Genomic DNA, 23,142 nt, shown 5'->3' with positions numbered 1-23,142 from the left:
AGGAGGTATAGAAACTGGGCAGCTTGTTTTGAAGTTACTTACATAGGAGTGATGAGAGGAAGAGACGGAAACCGTAGAAGAGCCAGTCCATTATTTCTAATTTCGATTTGGAATATGCACGTAAGAACTCAAATGTGTATGCCACGAACGAACAGCAGTATCTAAGGATTCCACAGTGCTTTATCAAATAATGCTGAACAACACCCTCATATTTGGAAACTTATAAATTGTCTCATGAAAGAGGAGGTTTTGTCGCAAACAAAAGTGATTCAAATGGAAAGAGGAGATGAGAGACCTACAAACACAAAATATAAGATCAACAAGATTTTAAAGCAGATAATCAGCCTCTATAATCCTGACGATAAAATCACCTTTCTTAGATCTATTGGTTATAATGTACATATTTTTTAAAGTATGCTAAAAGTGTTATATATGTGTTTTGTAAATAAATTTTTCTTAAAACTATTTTCGATAAATTTGATTTACCTATTTTTCCTCTATTTAATATGTTCTTAACAGAGTTTAAGCAAAGGCTATCCATCTTATCAAACATAAAAAGAAAGCAATGACCAATTAAAAAACAGATAGAAAACCATTCAATAATAATATATCGATGGCAATTGTCCGGCTGGCAATTTTCCGGTTGGCAATCGTCCATACTGGCAATTGTCCGGCTGGCAATTCTCCTCTCATAATGCGCGCCAGCTCATGTCACTCTTACGCCACTCTCATGTCTTGTGATTATTTCATGCTTCATCTCCACTGTCATCATACGCTATTTCTTCTCACTACCCTTGTTTGTGCTAGCTTGCTTTGGACCCATTGTTTATTTAATGAATTATACACCGATTCACGAAAAAAAAAACGTAAAAAAAGCAAACAATACCGCCGATGCTCGGATATAACTTTACAGGACGGAGATCTGACGGGAAAGACCGAGTGATGCTGTCCTGGTGAGCAGCCTCTCACACACGTAGCCACCTGGCGGCCGCATAGGGAACTACTGTACCACGTATCTCAAATTTTTCTCATATCTCAAATTTTTCCTCGTATCTCAGAATAAAAATTTGCTCGGAACTCTACTCGTATCTCAATTTTCTCGGATGTTGGGTCGCTCGGATCTCAAGGTATTACTGTACATATATATATATATATATATATATATATATATATATATATATATATATATATATATATATATATATATATATATATAAGAGAGAGAGAGAGAGAGAGAGAGAGAGAGAGAGAGAGAGAGAGAGAGAGAGAGAGAGAGAGAGAGAGAGAGAGAGTAGCAATCAGCAAAATACCTGGATAAGAAAACTGAATTTTGCTTACCAATAATATCCACTTTTTTTTTACAATAACATTAAATACAGTATTTGGTCTTGAGTGGTGGTCGTATCGAGACAAAAAAAAACTAGTAGCATTATGTTAATTCTTTGCAAAAATTTTATTAATGAAAACTTTGGTCCTCCTGAATTTCATTTGAAGTTATATTCTAGAAGAAGAGAAAAGAATTACAACAATCATAACAAAATTGTTGATAAAATATATATATGAATTAAATGAATTATTTGTACTGTACCTAAATATGACATCAAATTAGGCAATGTTGGTAATAAGTTAAGAAGAAAATCATTGTAAATTCTTAGTAAGAACCATCTTTCATGTAAGTCTCTAGTATTGGTTACTTTAGAATACTGTATATGCATTATAAGAACAATGTACACTGAATGTAGAGTCCATTTAATGCTTCCAGATTCCAAGAAACCATTTTGAGAAATTATTTTCATCATCATCCAATTAGCTGCGGATTTTTAATAATCTTCCTTATAGATTACTGTATTTCATATAAGGAATATAATAAAGTATGGAAAATCACTTCCTGCATACTATGCTATATGATTACCCAGTAATATGAAATGCTTTAACAGTACTACGGTATTGTTTATAGACCATAATTCAATAGATATGCCATGCTTGGAATCATTACTTCATTGGTACAGCATTTAATGAAAACCAAGACATTTAGTTCACTCTAGTAATAGAGGACATTTGGTTTCTTTAATAATGCTTACTAATTACACATTCTGTAATATAAGATGCAGTCAAAGCCATCAAACTTATGTCATGGTTAAATTGCACAAAGCTGCTAGTGACAATTGTATATGGACTATAAAGCAGTACAGTACTGTAATTTATTTACATCGATTTTACCATCTATAAAGACACTTTGTATTGATGAGAGCAATTGAACAGTTTTCAATACTAACTCTTTAATCATAAAAAAAATTACTGATAAAATCACTTAAGCAAGTTTCAACAGTAACTGTACATTAATCTAAATGCATAAGACTTTACTTTACAATTATTTGGACTTAGGATTTCACCCATAGTCTGATTTCACTGTAGTTCAATCTTACTGTTTGTTAATGAAGAGGAACAATTGTGTTATCCACTATATAAATTCTTTCCAGAGATATTTTTCTATCCCATTAGCCTTGCTTTACTATCAAAAACAGCAAACTCATTAATGGTATGACATACATGTACTGTAAACTAAATTTTTCAACAGAATTTGTATATTTCCTAGCTAGACACACCCGAGTCATTTATAAAGGTAACAATGTCTGGTTATCAGCTGTTCACCCATGCAGCGGGTAAGTGCTGCAGCCTCAGCAAAGCTGGTCACTCTTCTAGTTAAGACTTTAGGGTTGGATGAGGCAGGACATAAAAATATACCCGTGTTTGTATAGCTAGGAAAAATACAATAGTTTTGAAAATTAGTAGTTTGTTCCTACACAAATACAAACCCTTATCATTTCTAAGTTGAATTTTCCTGAGCTGGGAGGAAGTCCAACGGCCATCTACTTAGCCCTAACCCAGTTATATAATCATGATATCCTAGACATAAGGTGCCATCTTGAGGGACCTTAAAACTTTAATAGACTCCATGCTGGGGGATTTAGTTCGTAAGGTGGGCAGGTCTGCTCAAAAGCTTTCAATCAGAACTGACAGTTTCCATGAAGAGAAGAGATTCCCTTCAATATAAATACATAGCTTAAGGCTGAACAATAGCCTTTTAACCAATGTGACAGAGAGACTTCTCCTGTTGTAGGAGCACAAGTAAATCTGAGATTAGAGAATTCCTGTAGTGGCCTAGAGTGAAGCAATACTCCTCCTACAACACCAATCACAGAAAAGGGATCACTTTGCTTGATAAAACGCTGCGGAGGACTTAGGGAGGTATCCCGAAAGTTGCTTCACAGCTGGTCTCGAAAAGTCTCTTTCAGCATAGGAGTTGGATAAACTTCATCTGTGATGAGACAGGCAGTGGTCTATGTAATGAAGCTTTTTCACATGAGACGTTACTGTCACATTTTCCGAAACCCTTACTTTGTTCAGTACATGATGAATAAGGCACAATGGGGCGAAGGCATAAAAGCCCATCCTATCCCACTGGTGTTCAAATGTCCTCCATTGCCACTGTTGAATCTGGGACTGGAGAACAATACACCGGGAGTTTGTTGTTTAGCTGGGTGGTGAACATGTCCAATGTCAGGAAACCCCAGAGTCAAAAAGACTCGCCATCAATTGAGGAAGCAAAGACTATTCTAATCCAACTGTCGTCCCCAGTTGGCCTAGATTGTCTGCCCTCATGTTCCCTTTCCGAGGATAAAGCAGGCAGAAAGGAAAACCAAGATTATTTATGCCTAGTAATGCACACCCACTGCAAGACGGTATAGCAGGTGGGAAAATGAGTCTCATTGTTTGTAGACGTAGGTCACTCAGTCGATTTGTCACTTATCAACTCATCTAAGAGGCTTTTTATTGTTTCTGAAAAATGGAAGAATGCTACGTATATACCGCTTTCACTAATAGGTAGTTCATATGGAAGGTCTTGTCTTCTTGGGAGCATATCCCTGAAATTTGTTTGTAACATAAATGAGCTCCTCAGCATTGGCATGAGGCATCTGTGAAGAGAAGAAACTCTGGAGGAGCAGTTTGGAGTACAGTTCTCGCTAACAAGTTCTCTCTCAACCACCACTGGAGATCTATTCTCAGTTCTCAAGGGACTTTCAGTAGAGCTGCAGGTGGGTCTGAAACTTGTGACTACCGGTGTTTTAATGTTCATTGTAGTAAGCGAAAGTGCATCCTCCCGAAGGGAACTAAATTCTCTAGGGAGGTGAGATGGCATATGTGTGTCTGCCAAAAGTGAGCTGGAAAAGCTTGCCTTTTAAGACAGGAAACTGCCACTAGTCTGGGTCTTAGTACTCTGACATTGGATATGCTCTGGCTTGGCACAAGTCTAAATTCATGCCTAGGTAACGAAGATGATGCTGAGGTTCGAGCTTGGACTTCGATTGGATCTCCAAGTCACAGCAAGAATAGAGGAGATACCTGTGGAATTAAAGCTCTGAATTTGAGTCTTCTAGGAGAAGCCAGTCGTCCAGATATTCAGGAGTCTGGTGTCAGCTTAAGCCGAGACCAGGGGAAATACACGAATAAAGTCTTGAAGTGCTGTGGCCAGTCTGAAGCACAGCACCTTGAAGTGGTAGATCTTGTCACTGAAAAGGAATCTCAAAACTTTCTGGATCTGTGATGGCTGGAACCTGATGGTCTGAAGGACTGTGCTCAAGTCCCATCTTGAACCCGGTTTGGAGTACAAACTGGTTCAAGTATGAAAGATCTATGACAGGTCTCCAGCACTCTTCTCAACTTCTTTACCAAAAAACAGTGCCAAAAACCCCTTGAAGACCTGTCTAGAACCTCCTCTATGGCGACCTTGGCAAGCATCTGAGACGCTTCCTCCTCTAAATATAGGTTTTTCAGGTTCCACTCAAACATAATGAATGGTTTACCTGCAGTTGGTTAAGGTCAGCTGTGCAAAGGACCCTAAACACTAATTTCCCCAAGAAGGGAGGATGAAGAAAAGAAAGAGCCATTCATTCTTATTCATCCACTCAGATTAAAACTAGGTAAGCAATGCCCTCAACATCCTGCTACTTGTCCATCAAAGGAGCTTCAGGAGTTGAACCAGTTGTTGAGCAGCCACCACAGGACCGATAGTAAACGTATCGAGTCTCCTGTGGGTTACGTCTTGCAGATAGTGGGCGGTGAATGTTGTTTGACGCTTCTAAATGCCAGCTTGAAGAACCTGCGCCACAGAGTAGTTTCATTTGAAAGCCACGGACGTAGCAATGCCTGATGTCATGTGCTCTGGGTCGAAGTGTCAGATAAGGATCTGGATTCAGTGCTAGGTCCATGACCTTATGAATCCAGGCAGATATGTTCTTCGTAATCCTCCTCTTGCCCTCCCCCTTGCTGATGAAAGTGTGTTGACACTCGGGGCGAGCTCTTGTTGTTTCCTTGAGGAAGAGCCTCCAGTTTCCATTTGGCACGGTAACTATTGATCAGGATCATTGGTGATGTTGCGAAGGACTCCCAGACCAAAGGGTTCAGATTCTGGGAACTGAGCTGCCAGAAACCAGGCTGAGCATTACTTGGCCCATCGTCGTGAATGAGACATTAAGGGTGTCCTATGGGGTTCGCCGACTCTCTTGGCAGAAGCCAACACAAGCGGAAAACCTGTCATCAAGGTCAGGAGACCTCTGTAGCTTGGAGTCCTGGAACGAGGTTTCCTTTCCAACTAAGGGTCCGTCGGCTCGAAACTCTGTATGAGGGGTAATGTCAATGCGGAGAAAGGTTAATTTCTTCCGGTCTGAAGATGAGGCTCAAGGACTAGCGGTAACCTTTCCTTCCGAAGGTAACCGAAGAACACCCCTAATGCTGGCATAGTGGTATCAAGGGGAGGGATACCCCTTCTATGATACTAACTTACAGTCCACTTAGCCTGGATTGGCCCAAGCCAAAGATCTATCCATTTGCTACCTGTTGAAGGAGAAACTCCCTGAGAGAGGAGGAGTTGTATTGTCTCCAAGCATGAAGTTGCAGCAAAGCTACTGCTTTGTGAAAGATGTTCACACGTGGTTGTTTAGAGTCGCTGAGGGGGTTTTCTCGGGATCTCCGTCAGGAGTTGTAGATAAGTCGACTTAGCATGAAGTCTGTTGGGCAAGACGAATCTTGCTAACCGACGAGTCTGTTGGGCAAGACGAATCTTGCTGACGGGATGAGTCTGTTGGGCAAGACGAATCTTGCTGATGGGACGAGTCTGTTGGGCAAGACGAATCTTGCTGACGGGACGAGTATGCTGGGCAAGAAGAGTCTGATGGCCTGTTCCTGAAGATCCCACCCACTCCCAACTGTTTGAGTTTGAAAACAAGGGCCTCATGATTAATACGGTCAAAGGCAGCACTAAAATCAAGGCCAATCATACGAACTTCCTGACCACAATAAAGGGATTTCTGTAGAGCATTGGAGATTGTAAGAAGGGCATCACATGCTCCAAGGCCTTTACGAAAACCAAATTGGAAACTAGGGAGTAGATGATTACCTTCAGCAAACCTATTAAGACATTTTGCCAGAAGACATTCAAAAACTTTAGATAATATGGCAGGTATGGAAATTGGGAGGTAATTAGTGGGACTTGAGCTACCAGAAACACATTTACATGAGGAGTAACATTACCAATTCTCCAACAAGTGCTAGCAGCTCCTCTTCTTACTAACTTGCGCAAAATAACAGATAACTTTGGAGCTAAGAAATCTGCTGTCTTTATCAAAAACAAGGGAAAAATACCATTTGGGTCTACACCTCCATAAGCATCAAGGTCTATCAACAGAGCTTTAATCTCACGAGATCGAAAAGCTAAACTAGTTAGTTTAGCCTCAGGAAAACAGGAATGAGGAAGTTCAAGTTTGTCATTACTCTGTTTACTGTCAAAAACATCAGCCAAAAGGGTTGCCTTTTCCTTTGGACAGTGAGTCAGTGAGTCACTGAGCCATCTGGTTTGAGTAAAGGAGGAACTGTTGCATCTACACCAAAGAGTGCAGATTTAAGGGTAGACCACCATTTATGTTCCTGAGTTGTATCAGAAAGGGTTTCTTTTATGGTTAAATTTTACTCCTTTTCAGTTGAGGCATAAACTCTCTGAGCAAAAGCTCTAAGCTGAGTGTAGTTGTTCCAGGTAAAATCTGATCTGTTACCCTTCCAAAGATGATAGGCCTCCTGCTTCTCCAAATAAGCACGTCTACAATCATCACTGAACCACGGTTTGTCCTTCACTCGGTACCTTAGCACACGAGAAGGGATAAGCCTATCAATTATGTTGACTAGATTCTCATTCAAAGGGACAACAGGATCTACACTGCTATATAATAGTGACCAATTCAAGCACAAAAGATCATGCAAAATCCCATTCCAGGCTGCTTGGGATTTTATATAAATTTTACAAGAGTATGATATATCAGGGACAGGCAGGCCTAGGTGGGAACCCCAGCCCCGTAGCGATGCGTCCGAAAAGAGTTTTAACTTCGGACAGGGGCTTAGGAGGGGAATGCCCTTTTGGGTATTCTCTCTGGTTGACCACCAATGAAGATCTTGTAATACCAGAGCTGGAACCTCCACTGACAAGAATGGGGAATCGATCTTTTGAGATCAATGGATCTTCAGATGCCACTGGAGATGTCTCATTCTCGATCTTCTGCCTGGAACTAGTTTTTCCAGGGAGGAAAGATGGCCCAGAAGACACTGCCACGACCTGGCTGCAGGTGGTAGTGGAGACAAAGAGATGGGCAATGGATTGATCCAGTCTCCGAAGTCTGTCTTCTGAAGGGAATGCCCTCCCTACCTGGGTGTTGATGGACATACCCAGATAGTTTAAGACTTGGGTTGGAGTCAAGCAAGACTTCTCTGCATTTACAAGGATCCCCAGGTCCTTGCAAAGGTCTAGAAGTATTCTCAAGTGATCCAGAGGCCAGGAGTAGCTAATCGTCCAGGTATCTTAGCAGACGTATTCCGTGCTTGTGAGCCCACGAAGATACGAGTTTGAAAACCTTCGTAAAGACCTGTGGGGCGGTCGAGAGGCCGAAGCATAGGACTTTGAACTCGAAGATTCGACCCTGAACCAGAAAGCGCAGGAATTTCTGAGATGTGCGATGGATTGGCACTTGGAAATACGCATCTTTTAAGTCCACCGATGCCATAAAGTCTCCCGGACGCACCGCTTGGGTCACGGAGGCTGCTGTCTCCATTTTGAATGGAGTTTGCTTCACAAACTGTTCAAGGTTGAGAGATCGATAATGGGTCTCCAACCTCCTGAGGCTTTCTCTACCAGAAAGAGGCGACTGAAAAACCCCGGGGAGACGTTGGAGACCTCTTGAATGGCGCCTTTTAGGAGCATGCTCTGGATCTCCCGAGCTAGTGCTTGCTGTTTACCCGGATCCCGAGGGATCTGGGACGACGAGATCGGGGGAGAAATTAGGAGGAGGAGGAGAGTCTATGAAGGGGATGCGGTACCCCCAACGTAGCACCTTCATGGTCCATTGCATGGCCCCCATAGCCTTCCACCTCCTCCAACTCCCCTGCAGGCGCCCCCCTACGCACTGTGAAGGGGGAGCCGACTTTCCTCTGCCCATGTGTTTGGCTATAAAAGAGGGGCAGTTGAGGCTCTTGGCTGGGAGTGGAATTGCGGTTGTGGTTTTGGGTTGTGGAGTTGGCTGCTGTTGCATTGTGCGAAGAGAAGCAGCCTTTTGCATTGCGGTGTCCTGCGTCTCTTTCCTCCAAGTATCTAAGGCAGAGGAAACTGCCTGTTTAGAAAAAAGGAGAGGTTGCAGAAGATCAGAGTTCCTCAAATCTGACTTCTCGGTCTGAACGATGCTCCTATGAAGTCTGGAAACCACTGATTCCCTCCTTTTTAGAATCCAGTTGGCCCACATGGTTGCAGTCGTAGCAGTTAGGAAGTCCATTGTTTTGGCCCCAGCCGCTAGGACTTCCTGGTAGGGACTGCATGGAGTTTTGGTTTGATAGGTCTTCGTGACTCGCTAGGTAGCCGACTGCGCCTGACCATGTGTCAAACCAGGATAATGCCTCCAGAAGGGACATTGAGGATGCTTCCATTGCCGAGGCTTCTGTGGTGGTGAAGGAGACTGGGAGAGAAGAGTCTCTCTGCAGAGCAGCCAGGTGTGAGCCTTGCTGTGAGGGGATCCAAGGTCAGAGGAGAAGGGTTGGCGTCTCTGACCTTTTAAAAACGCTTTTGCCTCGAAAATGGAAATTGCAGAAGTTTATGGGATCCTTGAGACTTCAAGGAACCCGTTTCCCCCGGGACCGCCTGCGAGACCTTCCTCAGACGGCTTGCAGTGTGAATAGACCCAGTAAGCTCGATTCTGGTCTTAGGGTTAGGTGGAGGGTTACATAGTCTGTCTAAGGCTGGAGCGTCGGTATGTCGTAGTGACAGATCTAAATCCCCGAGACCTGAGATATCACACATCGTTCTTAGAGCCCTCAGATAGGAGGACTCTATATCCTTTGATGGTTGCTATTCAGAGGAATCTTCCGGTCGCGCTAATTCCTCGCGAGGGAGGGCGATAGAAGCCCGAGTGCCTGGAGGTAACGGCGACGTAGAATACTCCATAGCCGTTATTCGAAGGGAAGGCTGAGCACTGGCTAATGGCACCACGCGCGCCTGTTCTTGCCTGTAAGTCGATGGTCTAGGCGTAGGCGACCGAATTAATGGTACTATCTAAGTAAGATGTTGCATTGATCGGCGGTCTGGCCTTTTTCCTCTGTTTTCAACCGAGGAGAAGAAGGGTTGAACCCGTGTCTTCTTCCGAGGTTCTCGTGAGGCTCATATTCCGTAACTCGTTAGGAAGTACGGGAACCATAGCTGTTCTGAAACGCGAGGGCGAGGTGAATGACCCCACGCGGATATATCCGGAGACTTGCGCGATCGGGATGTTGAAGGACGGGAGCGCTCTCTCTCTCTGTTGATACGAAGCGACGGCGAGAAGCAGTGTTCTTTCTCACTTCCCTAGAGTTAATATGTGAAGGTGAGGGATCGCGCTCAGAGTGCTCTCTTTCCTTGGTCGCGTTCCGGGCGCAATTAGATGAAAAATCGCTCCAACGGGAGAGCTTATTACGCTTAGGAGGACTCTCTCATGACGAAGAGCGAGAATGTCTTGTAGAGCTCTTCTTCTTACAGCGCCTAGATGATCCCTCGCGAGAGGAAGACGATCGCGAGGCAGAACGACGAAGCGAGGAAGCACTCTTCTTATGTCTATGACGAGAGCGCTTATCGTATCTCGGCGAGACATTTCGTGAAGAGAGAGAAGGCGAGGAAGAGCTTAACGTCTCTTCCTATGTCGCCTCTCTCTTCGACACGAACGTCTGGGCGAAGGAGAGCGAGCTCTCCTTTTCCTGTTTTCTCTCTCCGTCCTAGCCTCCGAGGAGGACAAAGACGATGAGGAGGAGGGGGAGGGGGAGGTATAGTGCTTGTGACGCTGTGGTTTCGTAGAAGCGCAAGTGAGAAGCGAAGAAGGCGCCGTGGGAGCTGAAGTTACTACATCTACCAACACTTCAGCGGCCGCCGACTGGGTTGACAGGATGTAGGCAAGGTCCGGAACTCCCAAAGGTTCCAAAACAGAAGGGACCTGAGGTAAAACTGTTCCCGCGAAGAACTGGTTCCACACTTCCACCGAAGGAGAACCAGGAAGTCCAAGGGCAGGCCATACCACTCATACATGATCTGGAATAGAAGTGGTAACAGAGTTATTCCCGATGGTGGAAGAAATTGTCCCACTGGGAGGGGCAACGTGATCCGGCTGACAAGGGGGAATGGGGGTTAAGTCAATGGTGCTGCTCTTCCTTGACTTCCTCCCGGAGGAAGGAGGCAAGCAAGAGTCTGAAGGGAGAGATCGAGAGGCCGAAGAAGAGGCCCGAGACTCCTTACCTTTCGACGGCGAACCTGGAGGTAACGAATCCTTCTTGGATTTCTTCTTCTTCCTCTTTACGAACTTATCCCACTGAGAGGGCGACCATTCTCTACATACTTGGCAGGGGGAGCCTTCAGAACACCTATGACCTCTGCACAAAGGGCATAGGGAATGAGGATCAACCTCCGGTGGTGACATGAATGTGCCACAAGATTTCGGGGGAATCTCGGGGACACTTCCTCATAATAGAGGACATCACATCTAATAAAGAAAAGAAAAAGAAAAAGTTGATCAAAAGCACACTAAAGAAAGGCTAGTCTGCCAGTCAAACAAAAGCAGGAGCAGCGGTGCTACCACTACGACAGCTAGAATTCGATTGAAGGTATTCAGTAGCTACCAACCGGCAGTCCCCCAACCCTAACAGGTGGATGATTACCGGCCCGGTCGTTAACGACCTTGTTAAGGTTTTCTGCCGTATTTTGCAGCTCACACTAGAATATCTCCTATAGTAAAGAATGAGGGTTTGTATTTAGTGTAGGAACAAATACAAATTACTTCCAAATTTGTCATTTGTTCCATCACTAAACAAACCTAACGCTATTTAATAGTGATGACTCACCCATTAGGTGGCTCTGACCTCTGGATTGGTCATTGACCCAGATTTTTACCTGTTCAGAGTTAGACTAATGGAAAAAACCTTCACACCTCACTAAAAGGAGACATTGTGTAATGTGCCCGTAGCAGCTTGAGCAACCTGTGTGGTTATGAGGAACTAGCAATGTGGCTGTCTAGGTAAGAATATTCAGTTTAAAAATAGGAATTTTAATTCAAACATAGATGTTCCAAATGGCCACCTTGCGGGGAGCATCAGGGACATGTACAAGGTTACACAAGGGAAATGGTTATTACCTTCAGATAGACAAGACCACTGAGCAGAGGATCCATGGTGCTGTTCCCAAGAGTGACAAAGATGAAAGAAAAGAGTGGAGCCAGTCATTCTTAACATTCTTACAGACTACTGTAATCCCTGGTAACCAATACCCTCAACCATCAGCTACTTGTCCATCAAAGGAGTCTGAGGTATATTTAAACCACCTGTTGTGCAGTCACCACAGGACCAAGGGAAAACGTATCCATGTTCCTGTGAGTCATGGCAAGCAGGTAGTGGGCGGTGAAGGTTGTCTGACGCTTCCACACACCAGCTTACCACAGAGTAAATGCATTTGAACTCGGAGCATGCTAATGCCCTTGTTGTCATGAGTTCTAGGTCGTCGAGTAGGAGGAGGGTCAGGATTCAGGCAAAGATGGTATTCTTTACGACCCTTCTCTTGACCCTCCCTGTGCTAACTAGAAGTGCTGGAATGCAAGGATGAGCTGCTACAGTGTGTTCAAGATAATATCTCAAACTCATCACTGGGCACATACTTGATCTGGATTATCAGTTACAGAACGAAGACTTGCAATCCGAAAAGCCCCAGATCTAGAATTCGTGACCGCTGGATTTTGAGTCTTTGCAATAAAATCCTGGACGAACCCGAGTGTCACCTTCCCCTATCCCCTTGAGTGGGCGATGTGGTAGAATAGACCATGAAGTTCACTAACTCTCTTTGACAAAGCTAAAGTGAGTAGGAAAACCGTTTTCAAAAGGAGATGACAATCTGTTGCTTGGCATAATAGTTCATAAGGATCACCTTTAAGGGACCGAAGGAGGCGAACCACATTCCAAGGACGAGGTCTAACTTCCGACTGGGGGGAAGTGATCTTACAGTTTCATATGAGGAAAGATAACTAAAACGAAGAGGAAAGATCGACTCCTTTCGGTCTAAAGGCCATGCGTAAGGCTGAGCGATTGTTTTTCACTGCCAAGACCAAGGAGCTTTTCCTCCCTAAGGTATACAAGGACTCGCTATTACTGGAATAGTGGCATCCAGGGGAGAGATACCCCTTCCATGACACAAACCACTGAAGACTATCCACTTTGCCTGGTAGACTGATGCAGAGGATCTTTAGAGGTATACAGATATACTTCTCGCAACTTGTTGCGAAAAGCCTCTCTAAGAGAGGAGATGCTGGATAGTCTCCAGGTGTGAAGAAGTAGGGAAGTTACTGCTTTGTGAAAGATGTTCATGTGTGGTTGTCTGAGTAGATCTGGTAGTGGGGGAGTTCCCTCTGTAGCTCTATCAGGAGCTGCAGAAGATCCGGAAATCATTTCGCGTGATGCCATAGCAGAGTTCTGAGCATCATGCATAAGTTTTTGGGTGCTCTGGTCTTGTTGAGCACCCTTCTCAAAAGACAGAATTGGGGAAAGGCGTACATGTCAATGCTGTCCCTCCGTTGATGTAATGCATCTTCCCAGAAAGACTGGGGATCCAGGACTTGGGAGCAATAAAGCAGGAGCCTGAAGTTCAGGGACACAGAGAATAGGTCCACAGTCAGGAAAGCCCACAAAGTTGGCTATCAGATAATTCAGAGACCATTAGGAGCCCACTATCTGAGTCGCTTTGCTCAGATTGTCTGTGAGCACATTCCTTTTGCCTGGAATGAAGCACACAGATAGGGACATCACATGTTCTTCTGTCCAATGTAGTCTCTCTACTACTAGATGGCATAGGGGTTGCAAAAAGGTACCTCCTTCTTTGTTTATGCTTGTCATTACTGTGGTGGTGTTCATCAACAAAACAGTGTGATCTGCCAGGTACCGTAGGCAGTGCTCTAGCCTCTGTACCTTGGTCTTCCACTATCCTGGGGTAGAGTTATCTTGCTTGAGGGTACACTTGGGCACTATTTTATCTAATTTCTCTTCTTTTTTTTTTTAAGTTTTTATAGTTTATTTATGAGATGTATTTCAGATTTGTTACTGTTTGTAGAATGGCTTATTTTAATTGTTCCTTACTTCTCTTGAGTTTGTTTATTTCCTTTCCTCACTGGGCTATTTTTTCCTGTTGGAGCCCTTAGGCTCATAGCATCCTGCTCTTCCAATTACAATTGTAGCTTACCTTGTAATAATAATAATAATAATAATAATATTCTATATATTAATACGATAGTGTGTGTGTTATTTATTTTGTGTGTCACGCTTTAAAGAAAATGGAAATAATTTCATGGTATACTCTTACAAATCCACATTAGACTTTGATTACTTAACCAAAGCACATCTTGTATAGTTTTCCCAATTTTGTCATCATTATTATTATTATTATTATTACTAGCCAAGCTACAGCCCTAGTTGGAAAAGAGAGATGCTATAAGCCCAAGGGCTCCAACAGGGAAAAATAGCCCAGTGATGAAAGGAAATAAGGAAATAAATAAATGAGAATAAATTAACAATATCGTTCTAAAAACAGTAATAGCGTCAAAACAGATATGTCCTATATAAACTATCAACAATGTTAAAAACAGATATGTCATATATAAAAAATAAAAAGATTCCTGTCAGCCTGGTCAATATAAAAACATTTGCTCCTACTTTGAACTTTTGAAGTTCTACTGATTCAACTACCCAATTAGGAAGATCATTCCACAACTTGGTAACAGCTGGAATAAAACTTCTAGAATACTGTTTAGTATTGAGCATCATGATGGAGAAGGCCTGGCTATTAGAATTAACTGCCTGCCTAGTATTACGAGTAAGATAGAATTGTCCAGGTAGATCTGAATGTAAAGGATAGTCAGAGTTATGAAAAATCTTATGCAACATGCATAATGAACTAATTGAACGACTGTGTCAAAGATTAATATCTAGATCATGAATAAGAAATTTATTAGACCGTAAGTTTCTGTCCAACCAATTAAGATGAGAATCAGCAGCTGAAGACCAGACAGGAGAACAATACTTAAAACAAGGTAGAATGAAAGAATTAAAACACTTTTTCAGAATAGATTGATCACCGAAAATCTTGTAAGACTTTCTCAATAAGCCAATTCTTTGTCCAATTGAAGAAGACAGACCTAATGTGTTTCTCAAAAGTATATTTGCTGTCGAGAATCACACCTAAAATTCTAAAAGAGTCATACAAATTTAAAGAAACATTATCAATACTGAGATCTGGATGTTGAGGAGCCACCGTCCTTGACCTACTTACAATCATACTTTGAGTTTTGTTAGGATTCAACTTCATACCCCATAATTTGCACTATGCACTAATTTTAGCTAAATCTCTATTAAGGGATTCACCAACACCAGATCTACATCCAGGGGATGGAATTGATGCAAAGAGAGTAGCATCATCTGCATATGCAACAAGCTTGCTTTCTAGGCCAAACCATATGTCATGTGTATATAGTATGAAAAGAAATGGGCCAAGAACACTACCCTGTGGAACACCAGATATCACATTCCTATACTCACTATGGTGCCCGTCAACAACAACTCTTTGAGATCTATTACTTAAAAAATCAATAATAATGCTAAGAAACGACCCACCCACTCCCAACTGTTTGAGTTTGAAAACAAAGGCCTCATGATTAACACGGTCAAAGGCAGCACTAAAATCAAGACCAATCACACGAACTTCCTGACCACAATAAAGGGATTTCTGTACAGCATTCGAAATTGTAAGAAGAGCATCACATGCTCCAAGGCCTTTACGAAAACCAAATTGCAAATTAGAAAGTAGATGATTACCTTCAGTAAACCTATTAAGACGTTTTGCCAGAAGACATTCAAAAACCTTAGATAATATGAAAGGTATGGAAATTGGGCGGTAATCAGTGGGACTTGAGGTACCACAAACATTTACATAGAGGAGTAACATTGCCAATTCTCCAACAAGTGTGAAAAGCTCCTCTTCTTGTTAACTTGCGCGAAAAAACAAATAACTTTGGAGCTAAGAAATCTGCTGTCTTTATAAAAAAAAAAACAAAGGAAAAATACCATTTGGGTCTACACCTCCATAAGCATCAAGGTCCATCAACAGAGCTTCAATCTCACACAAGATCGAAAAGCTAAACTAGTTAGTTTAGCCTCAGGAAAACAGTAATGAGGAAGTTCAATTTTTTCATTACTCTGTTTACTGTCAAAAACATCAGCCAAAAAGGTTGCCTTTTCCTTTGGACACTGAGTGACTGAGCCATCTGGTTTAGGTAAAGGAGGAACTGTTGCATCTACACCAAAGAGTGCAGATTTAAGGGTAGACCACCATTTATGTTCCTGAGTTGTACCAAAAAGGGTTTCGTTTATGGAAAAATTGTACTCCTTTTCACTTGAGGCATAAACTCTCTGAGCAAAAGCAGACTCTTTTTTTTAAATATTAGACAAAAAATAGAGTTCTATCAATTTCTATAACGTAGATTATAAAATCAATCTCGGGCCTTTTCGTTTAACGACTAATCCATTCTTATTGTAAAAGATTTCTCATAATTCTGATCAACCTTTGCTTCAGATCTACCTAGACATTACTCAATTTTCCGTCCGCCTATCATATTCAATGATCATTAATAAAGCTCAAGGACAGAATTTCGATACGGTTGGGATCTACCTACCACAATCTTGATTTATTCATGGACAACTTTATGTAGCCTTCTCAAGAGCAAGGTCTATGAAGTGTAAAAGTGAAAATTTGTCCTCAGAATAATTCTACTCATGGCCAGAGAAGAGGAACTACCTTCACTAATGGCCAGAGAAGAACTTCCTTCACTAGAAATATTGTATATAAAGAAGCTTTGTAAATTGTTTCATGTATTACTCATTTTTTAAAATAAATATAGAAGTCAAATCTTATCATATTTTATTCAAACATGTATAGGTTAGGAACAAGATTATTAGTGTGTAATTTACACAGGTTCTGCTAGTAATAATAATAATAATAATGATAATAATAATAATAATAATAATAATAATAATAATAATAATAATAATAATAATAATAATAATAATAATAATAATAATAATAATAATGAGCTAAAAAGGCTGCTCTCATCTCTAGAAAATTTATGTGCTGGTACCTTTTGGACTCGGACCATAGCCTGTAGGCCATGTGGTGCAGGATGAGGGCCCAAATTCCAGAGGAAAAATGAGGAGGTCTGTCCCTCTGCAGAGGTTCTCCTCTATCACACATCACAGAAGATCCATCCTCTACTCCTGTCCCATGGGAAAAAGAGTATCTGGGGAACAAGTACTGGTTCCACCTGGATTTCAGTTGCCACTGAAGAGATCGAACCCTAGATGGACCAGGGATGCTAGGTGACCCACAAGAGACAACTAAAGTTGGGCTGGAAGCTCGTTCTCATCTCAGGATGAGGCTTGTCACCTCCCTCAGCCTGTGTACTCTATCATCTCATGGATAGACTTTCTGAAGATTGGTGCTGATTATCCTACCCAGGTATCCCAGTCTTTGAGAGGGATGCAGTGATGACTTCGAGATTTATCACAATCCCCAGATCCTGACAAAACTTGAGTAGCCTGTCTTGGTGTTGAAGAAGGGTAACCACCGAGTCTGCCAGAATCATCCAATTGAGGTAACGAAGAAGACAAATTCCGATTCAGTGAGCCGGATAAATCTAGGGTGAACACTATCATGAAGACCTGAGGAGCTGTCGAAAGGCCGAAGCACAGCATTTTGAACTGGTATTGCCAGTTCTTGTGTATGATCCAGGGATACTTCCTTGAAGACGGAATGATTGGGATCTGGAAGTATGTGGCTTTGAGATCTAGGGTGCACATGAAGTCCTGAGGCCTTACTGCCTGAATGACTGTTTTCCGTCTCCATTTTAAAAGGAGTTTGTAGAACAAACTTGTTCAATGTAGAGAGATCGATGACTGGTCTCCAGCCTCCAAAAATCTTTTTCACAAGAAAAAGTCAACTAAAGAAGCCTAGGGACCTGTCTAGGATCTCTTGGAGAGCATCCATTTCCAGCATGGTCTGGTCGGGCCAGTTCCTTTACGGATCACTTCGCATAGCAGCTTAATGGAACTGGATCCCAAGTCAGTGGCGGGGGAGATTAAGTGAAAGACGCGATACCCTACATAAATCACGGAGATTGTCCAAGGATCTGCCCTGAGCTGCATCCACCTCTGCCAGCCACGTTGCAGGCATTCCCCCACTGGTGGGCTGGTGAGAGGAAACCCTTTGGATATTTGGCAGGAAAAGGCTGCTGTGACACCTTTTTGGAGAACCCTGCTGTCCTACTGGTCAAGGGTTTGTTGGTCTGCGACTGTTTCTTGGGAGGTGGAGGAGCCTTTCCATAGGGTCTGGTCGTCAATGCCCTATGAAGGAGAGAATCCTTAGTGGATTTTCTCCAATGCTGAGCCACCCTCTCAACATCCAATGGCTTGAAGAGAGAGGTTCCTTCCCGAGTTGTTCCTGAACCTGGGCACTTAAACTATAGGAACCTGCCTGGGAAACCTTCCAATCACAGCATCTCGTTAAGAATTACATTTGCCCACAGGTTGACACCCTGGTGGGAAATGAACTCCAAGGACCAAGTCCCTGACAAGAGAAAGGTCTCCATGAACCTTCTTATACTCTCCTTGGACCAATCCTCGGTTCGTACAAGGTGGCCCACTGAACCCAACCACAGATCCATCCATGAAGCAACTTACATGGTGTACTTCGGGACCTTCTCGATGTTGATGAGCTCTGGGGCAGAGAAAGTAACCGAAAGCCCAGAAAGCCTCTCAAGAGAGAAGGAATCAGAAGATGAACAATCTCTTTTAGCCTCCTTACAACAAGCACCATAATACTTCTACCGAAATAAGTCTCTTTTTCTAGTTAATATGTGAAAGGTCTGTATTAATGTTGTTACTGTTCTTATAATATTCTATTTTAACTGTTCATTACTTCTCATATGGTTTACAGTATTTTCTAATCTCCGTTCCTCACTGGGCTATTTTACCCTGTTGAAGCCCTTGGGCTTCTAGCATCCTGCTTTTCCAACTAGGGTTGTAGTTTAGCCAGTGATAATAATAATAATAATAATAATAATAATAATAATAATAATAATAATAATAATAATAATAATAATAATAATAATAATAATAATACTGCGAGGGGCAACCAATCCCCGCAAAAATCACAGGTTGAAGAATACAAGCAGCGCCTACCACAGCAACTCGGTAACAAAGAATGAGGTATACCATGACCCAGCTCATAAAGGTACTATGAGGGTGGCCTTCAAGACCAGGCCAAGTATGCACAAGCACACAAGGAAAAGGAAAGGCACAACACAGCGTGGACAGTAATCATAGCGAACGTCCATTCCGGGTTATGAACAGAAGTGCTGTGGGCAGTGCTTGCCCACAGCGTGGGTAAACAACTGATAACCACAATGTTAATATAACATCCCAAGAATTCTTTCTTTCTGGTGTAGTAAAATGATATAGGAGTATAAATGACGAGGATTTGTATTCATTTGAGAACAAGCAAAAATTTACAGTATGCGCTTACATTTCAATTAATAAATTTCAAGTATGTGCTGATCCCTTACTCTCCACTACAACTTACCTTATCATTTCAGCTTATTAGTACTTGCATTTTATTTGTCTTTCCTCAATGTATCTCTTGTAAAAAAAATATAGATAGACAAAAGTAAATGAAAAGTCTAATAGTAAACATTAAGCATACAAGATTAATCTAGTTGCAATGGTACAGTAACAATGAAACAACTTTGATAAAAAAGAAAGAAAAAACTCCTCAGAGTTCTAGGGTAATATCATATTCATGAGAACAGCATGTTGAACACTGAGTAAATTACCCTGTACAATAGTCCTCATTTATGAAAATAGTTTCCACAAATTTTACGTTAATCATCCCCTCAAATAAATGATCAAGTTTAGAATGTAATGAAAAAAAAAATACCTGTACATTAGTCAGCACCAGTTGAGTAACTAGGTGATGTAAAATACTTTACCAAAACCACAAATCTGACTTCTGTTATTACTCCCTTTTGTTGAAGATCCTGTATAAAAGAGAAAAGATGTGTTACATAATTGCTAATACGAAAATCATATTTCTTTAAATCTTTAAAACATAAAACAAGCAATCACATGTTTGACACTGTACAAAAGAAAAAAAAATATGTAAATTAACAAGAATTACAAAAGAATCAATCTAGCCCGGTAAAAATCTTACAAATTTTTTATCACAATATCATCATACAAATTAACTTGTAAAATATTTCCATCTGTTATTGTGGATATGACAAGCCACCAAAGCATAATGCTTTCAATCTTAATAAAAATGAACCACAGATTACTTTTTAATTGTCTAATGGACCAAAATTCCTCTTTACCATTAAAATGTGTAGTAAAACATATGGTTAATAATTATCATACTCAAAACTGCACAGATTGCATGTTGTTTTTAGCATCAAGCTAAAGATTTGACTATCAGAAAATTTAAAAAAAAATGTGAATTGAAACAAAATATCATATACATACAAATAGATTCACTGCTCTCAAAAACACCCATCTGCAGGATACAATTTGGGAACTACCTAAAACCAACTTTCTGAGTCACACATTTGTGAAAGCCATGAACGCACTGCACTCTGAACAACAGTATATAGAATATTCTCTTACCCACCCAATGACCAGATTATATCCATTCTTGTGCCTTAATATTTTGTCATTGCTTAAGACTTCTACAAACTTAAATAAAGAATTTTTTAGGTCAGAACCAGCTTTTATGAAACAACAATAGAACTTTGTGCAATACATAAGCAGTTTTACAAACATTTGTGAAATTATGGACCATAATTTATTTTTTTTCACCTTCTCGTAAGGCAAAATAAAAAAAAATTGTCAAATTCGGGAATAATTTGTATATTTCTTAACTATGGATATATGTTTCAGCAGTACCTGAATCCAGTCATAAGACTTAAGTTTGGTGTGACTACACACTGTTACTTAGCGGAGTGGAGGGAGTTCGACCAGTCACCCCGCTCACCCTCTCTCTAGTAACAATATGACAAATTCGTAGATAATTTGTATTTTTCCTAATGATACAAACCTTTTGCTATCTATTAGGGGTTATTACTTTAAGCAAAGCTGAAAGGACGAGCCATTAAAATTTTAGGATGGTTAAATGCCCATTCTGCTGGTTAGCGGGGGTAGGGCGGGTAGCTTACTACCGCTCCCACTCCCACACAGGTGATTTAGCTCACTTTACTTGGAGGTAGGACTTCAAGGGAGATAGGGCTGGCAGGTAAGTTTGCATAAATAGCTAAAGGTTTGTATCGTTAGGAAAAATGGAGTTTTTAGGATAAAACAAAGTTTTATGAATACTTACCTGGCAGTTATATATATATATATATATATATATATATATATATATATATATATATATATATATATATATATATATATATATATATAGCTGATATCTCTAAATCGGCAGAATTTTTCAAAACGAGGCAACCGCCTTGTGGTGGTTGGGAGGTAGGTGGTAACACCCGTCACAGGGTGGTCCAAGGAATCATTCCCTTGTCTAAGACTTCAGTTCATCTATGCCCGACCTGTCTCCTGAGGGGAGGTGGGTGGGCCTTAGAATATATATATATATATATAACTGCCAGGTAAGTATTCATAAAACTTTGTTTTATCATAAAATCTCCATTTTTATGAATAGTACTTACCTGGCAGTTATATATATATATATATATATATATATATAGCTGATTCACACATTTGGAGGAGGGAAACAGACAGTAAACATCGTTGGGGAAACAACAAGAGAGTTGTAGGAGATAAAAACACCTTGATTCCTTGCCTGCCAAGGTAGCTGATTCAAAGGTACAGCCTTTAGAGTAGCTTTCCCTTAGGAGTTATCCAGGAGTAAGCCTGCAAAGCTGCAAAAAACTCAATCGAGTCTGTCAATGGGATAAGACCAACAACTTGACTAGACTTCAGAAACTACCTTTGCCCCATATAATAAAAACTGCAACCTTACTCAAACTAACCACCTAACCCTGCAACATAGACATAAACTATCTATCTAGACTGAGGGAACCGCACCACAAGACGAAGTCCACAGACCATCATAAAAACACAAACCCTCATACATGCATATAAACCAAGGTTGAGTGGGGTTATTAACTCCTTTGCCTAATACAGAAACCACAGCTATGTAAGGGCCCAAGGTATAGCACTTACCAAAGTCTACTCTCACCTCTCTAAGTTAATGAGAAGCAAAGACAGAGTTGCTCCTCCAGAAAATAGCATCCATGAATAGCCTAACTAACATATATTCCTGATATGCCAGAGAGGTAGCAATGGTTCTCACTTCGTGAGCCCGTAATTTCAACAGGGCGAAGTGTTCAAACTGCCCTATCCTAATTGAAGTTCACCCTCTTCCCAATCGCCTGCACTTCGCTGACCTCTTGGCATTCGCTAGAGTCATAAGGGAGAGGGTTTTCTTTGTTACAACCCGAAGAGAGGCTAGCGAGATAGGTTCACATTTTTTGGAGCACAGAAACTTAAACACCACATCCAGGTTTAAGAGTACCTATTACGTCGTCTGAAAAGACCCAATGAGGTCCTGCAAACCTTGATTTGGGACAACTCTAGGCCTCTATGCCTAAAGATGGCGGAGAGCATACCGCTGTATCCATTGATGGTAGATACAGCCAGCTTAGCATCCTGTCTGAGGTACAAGAAGAAGTCTGCAATCTGGCTCAGAAAGGTAGTGGATGAGGAAACCTGTGCCGCCTGCACCAAGCTCTAAAGGTCTCCCACCTAGATCGGTAGACTCTTTGTGAAGAGATCCTCCTTGCTCTGGTGATAGATTTCGTCGCTTGTGCCGAAAAGCCACGAGATCTGACAAGCTTCTAGTTAGTCTGAAGGAAGTCAGTTGAGAGCAAGGGGGGTAAGATGATACCTCTCGAAGTGGGGCTGTTTGAGAAGATCTGGACTTGCCGAAGTCTTCTTGGGAAGTCCATCAACATGCCCATCACTTCCGAAAACCATTCCCTAGCAGGCCAGAATGGAGCCGCTATGATCATTCGCCCCGAATCGAGGAGAGCGAATTTCCTGAAGACCAGATTGATGATCTCGAACGGGGGCAACGCAAACATGTCCACCCCTGTCCAATCCATCAGGAAGGAGTCCATTGCCAGAACTTCCTCATCCGGGACTAGGGAGCAGCAGTAGGGGGTCCTCTTCTTCCAGTTGGAGGCAAAAAGGTCTGATACAGGTCTGCCCCACAACATCCAGAGACTGACAGACTTGCGGGTTGAGAGACCATTCTGAGGGAAAAACAAGTTTCTTCCTGCTGAGCATGTTTATCCCGATGAATCTTGCCCTAGAACAAACCTCCTTTCTAGATCCACGAAATCAGAATGAAGGCGTCCTTGATCTCGACAAACGATTCGACTA

At 41.7% G+C, this 23,142-nt stretch overlaps 2 long non-coding RNA genes across 2 annotated transcripts in view; one reads left to right on the top strand and one right to left on the bottom strand.

Annotated features, from left to right (window-relative positions):
• LOC137650014 (uncharacterized) overlaps window positions 1-23,142 on the top strand; it is a 467,050-nt gene that overhangs the window by 94,585 nt on the left and 349,323 nt on the right. The gene's annotated exons all lie outside the window — the stretch shown is intronic.
• Window positions 1,344-23,142, bottom strand: part of LOC137649686 (uncharacterized) — a 46,374-nt gene continuing 24,575 nt past the window's right edge. The window contains exons 2-3 of the long non-coding RNA XR_011045821.1: window positions 19,628-19,727; window positions 1,344-1,501 (exon numbers count right to left, since the gene is read on the bottom strand). This is a non-coding gene — a long non-coding RNA (uncharacterized lncRNA). The remainder of the gene's footprint in view (window positions 1,502-19,627; window positions 19,728-23,142) is intronic.

The sequence above is a fragment of the Palaemon carinicauda genome, chromosome 11 (assembly GCF_036898095.1).
Source record: "Palaemon carinicauda isolate YSFRI2023 chromosome 11, ASM3689809v2, whole genome shotgun sequence".
In the NCBI taxonomy this organism is placed as follows: domain Eukaryota; kingdom Metazoa; phylum Arthropoda; class Malacostraca; order Decapoda; family Palaemonidae; genus Palaemon; species Palaemon carinicauda.
This window is presented reverse-complemented; position numbering and strand designations above follow the sequence as displayed.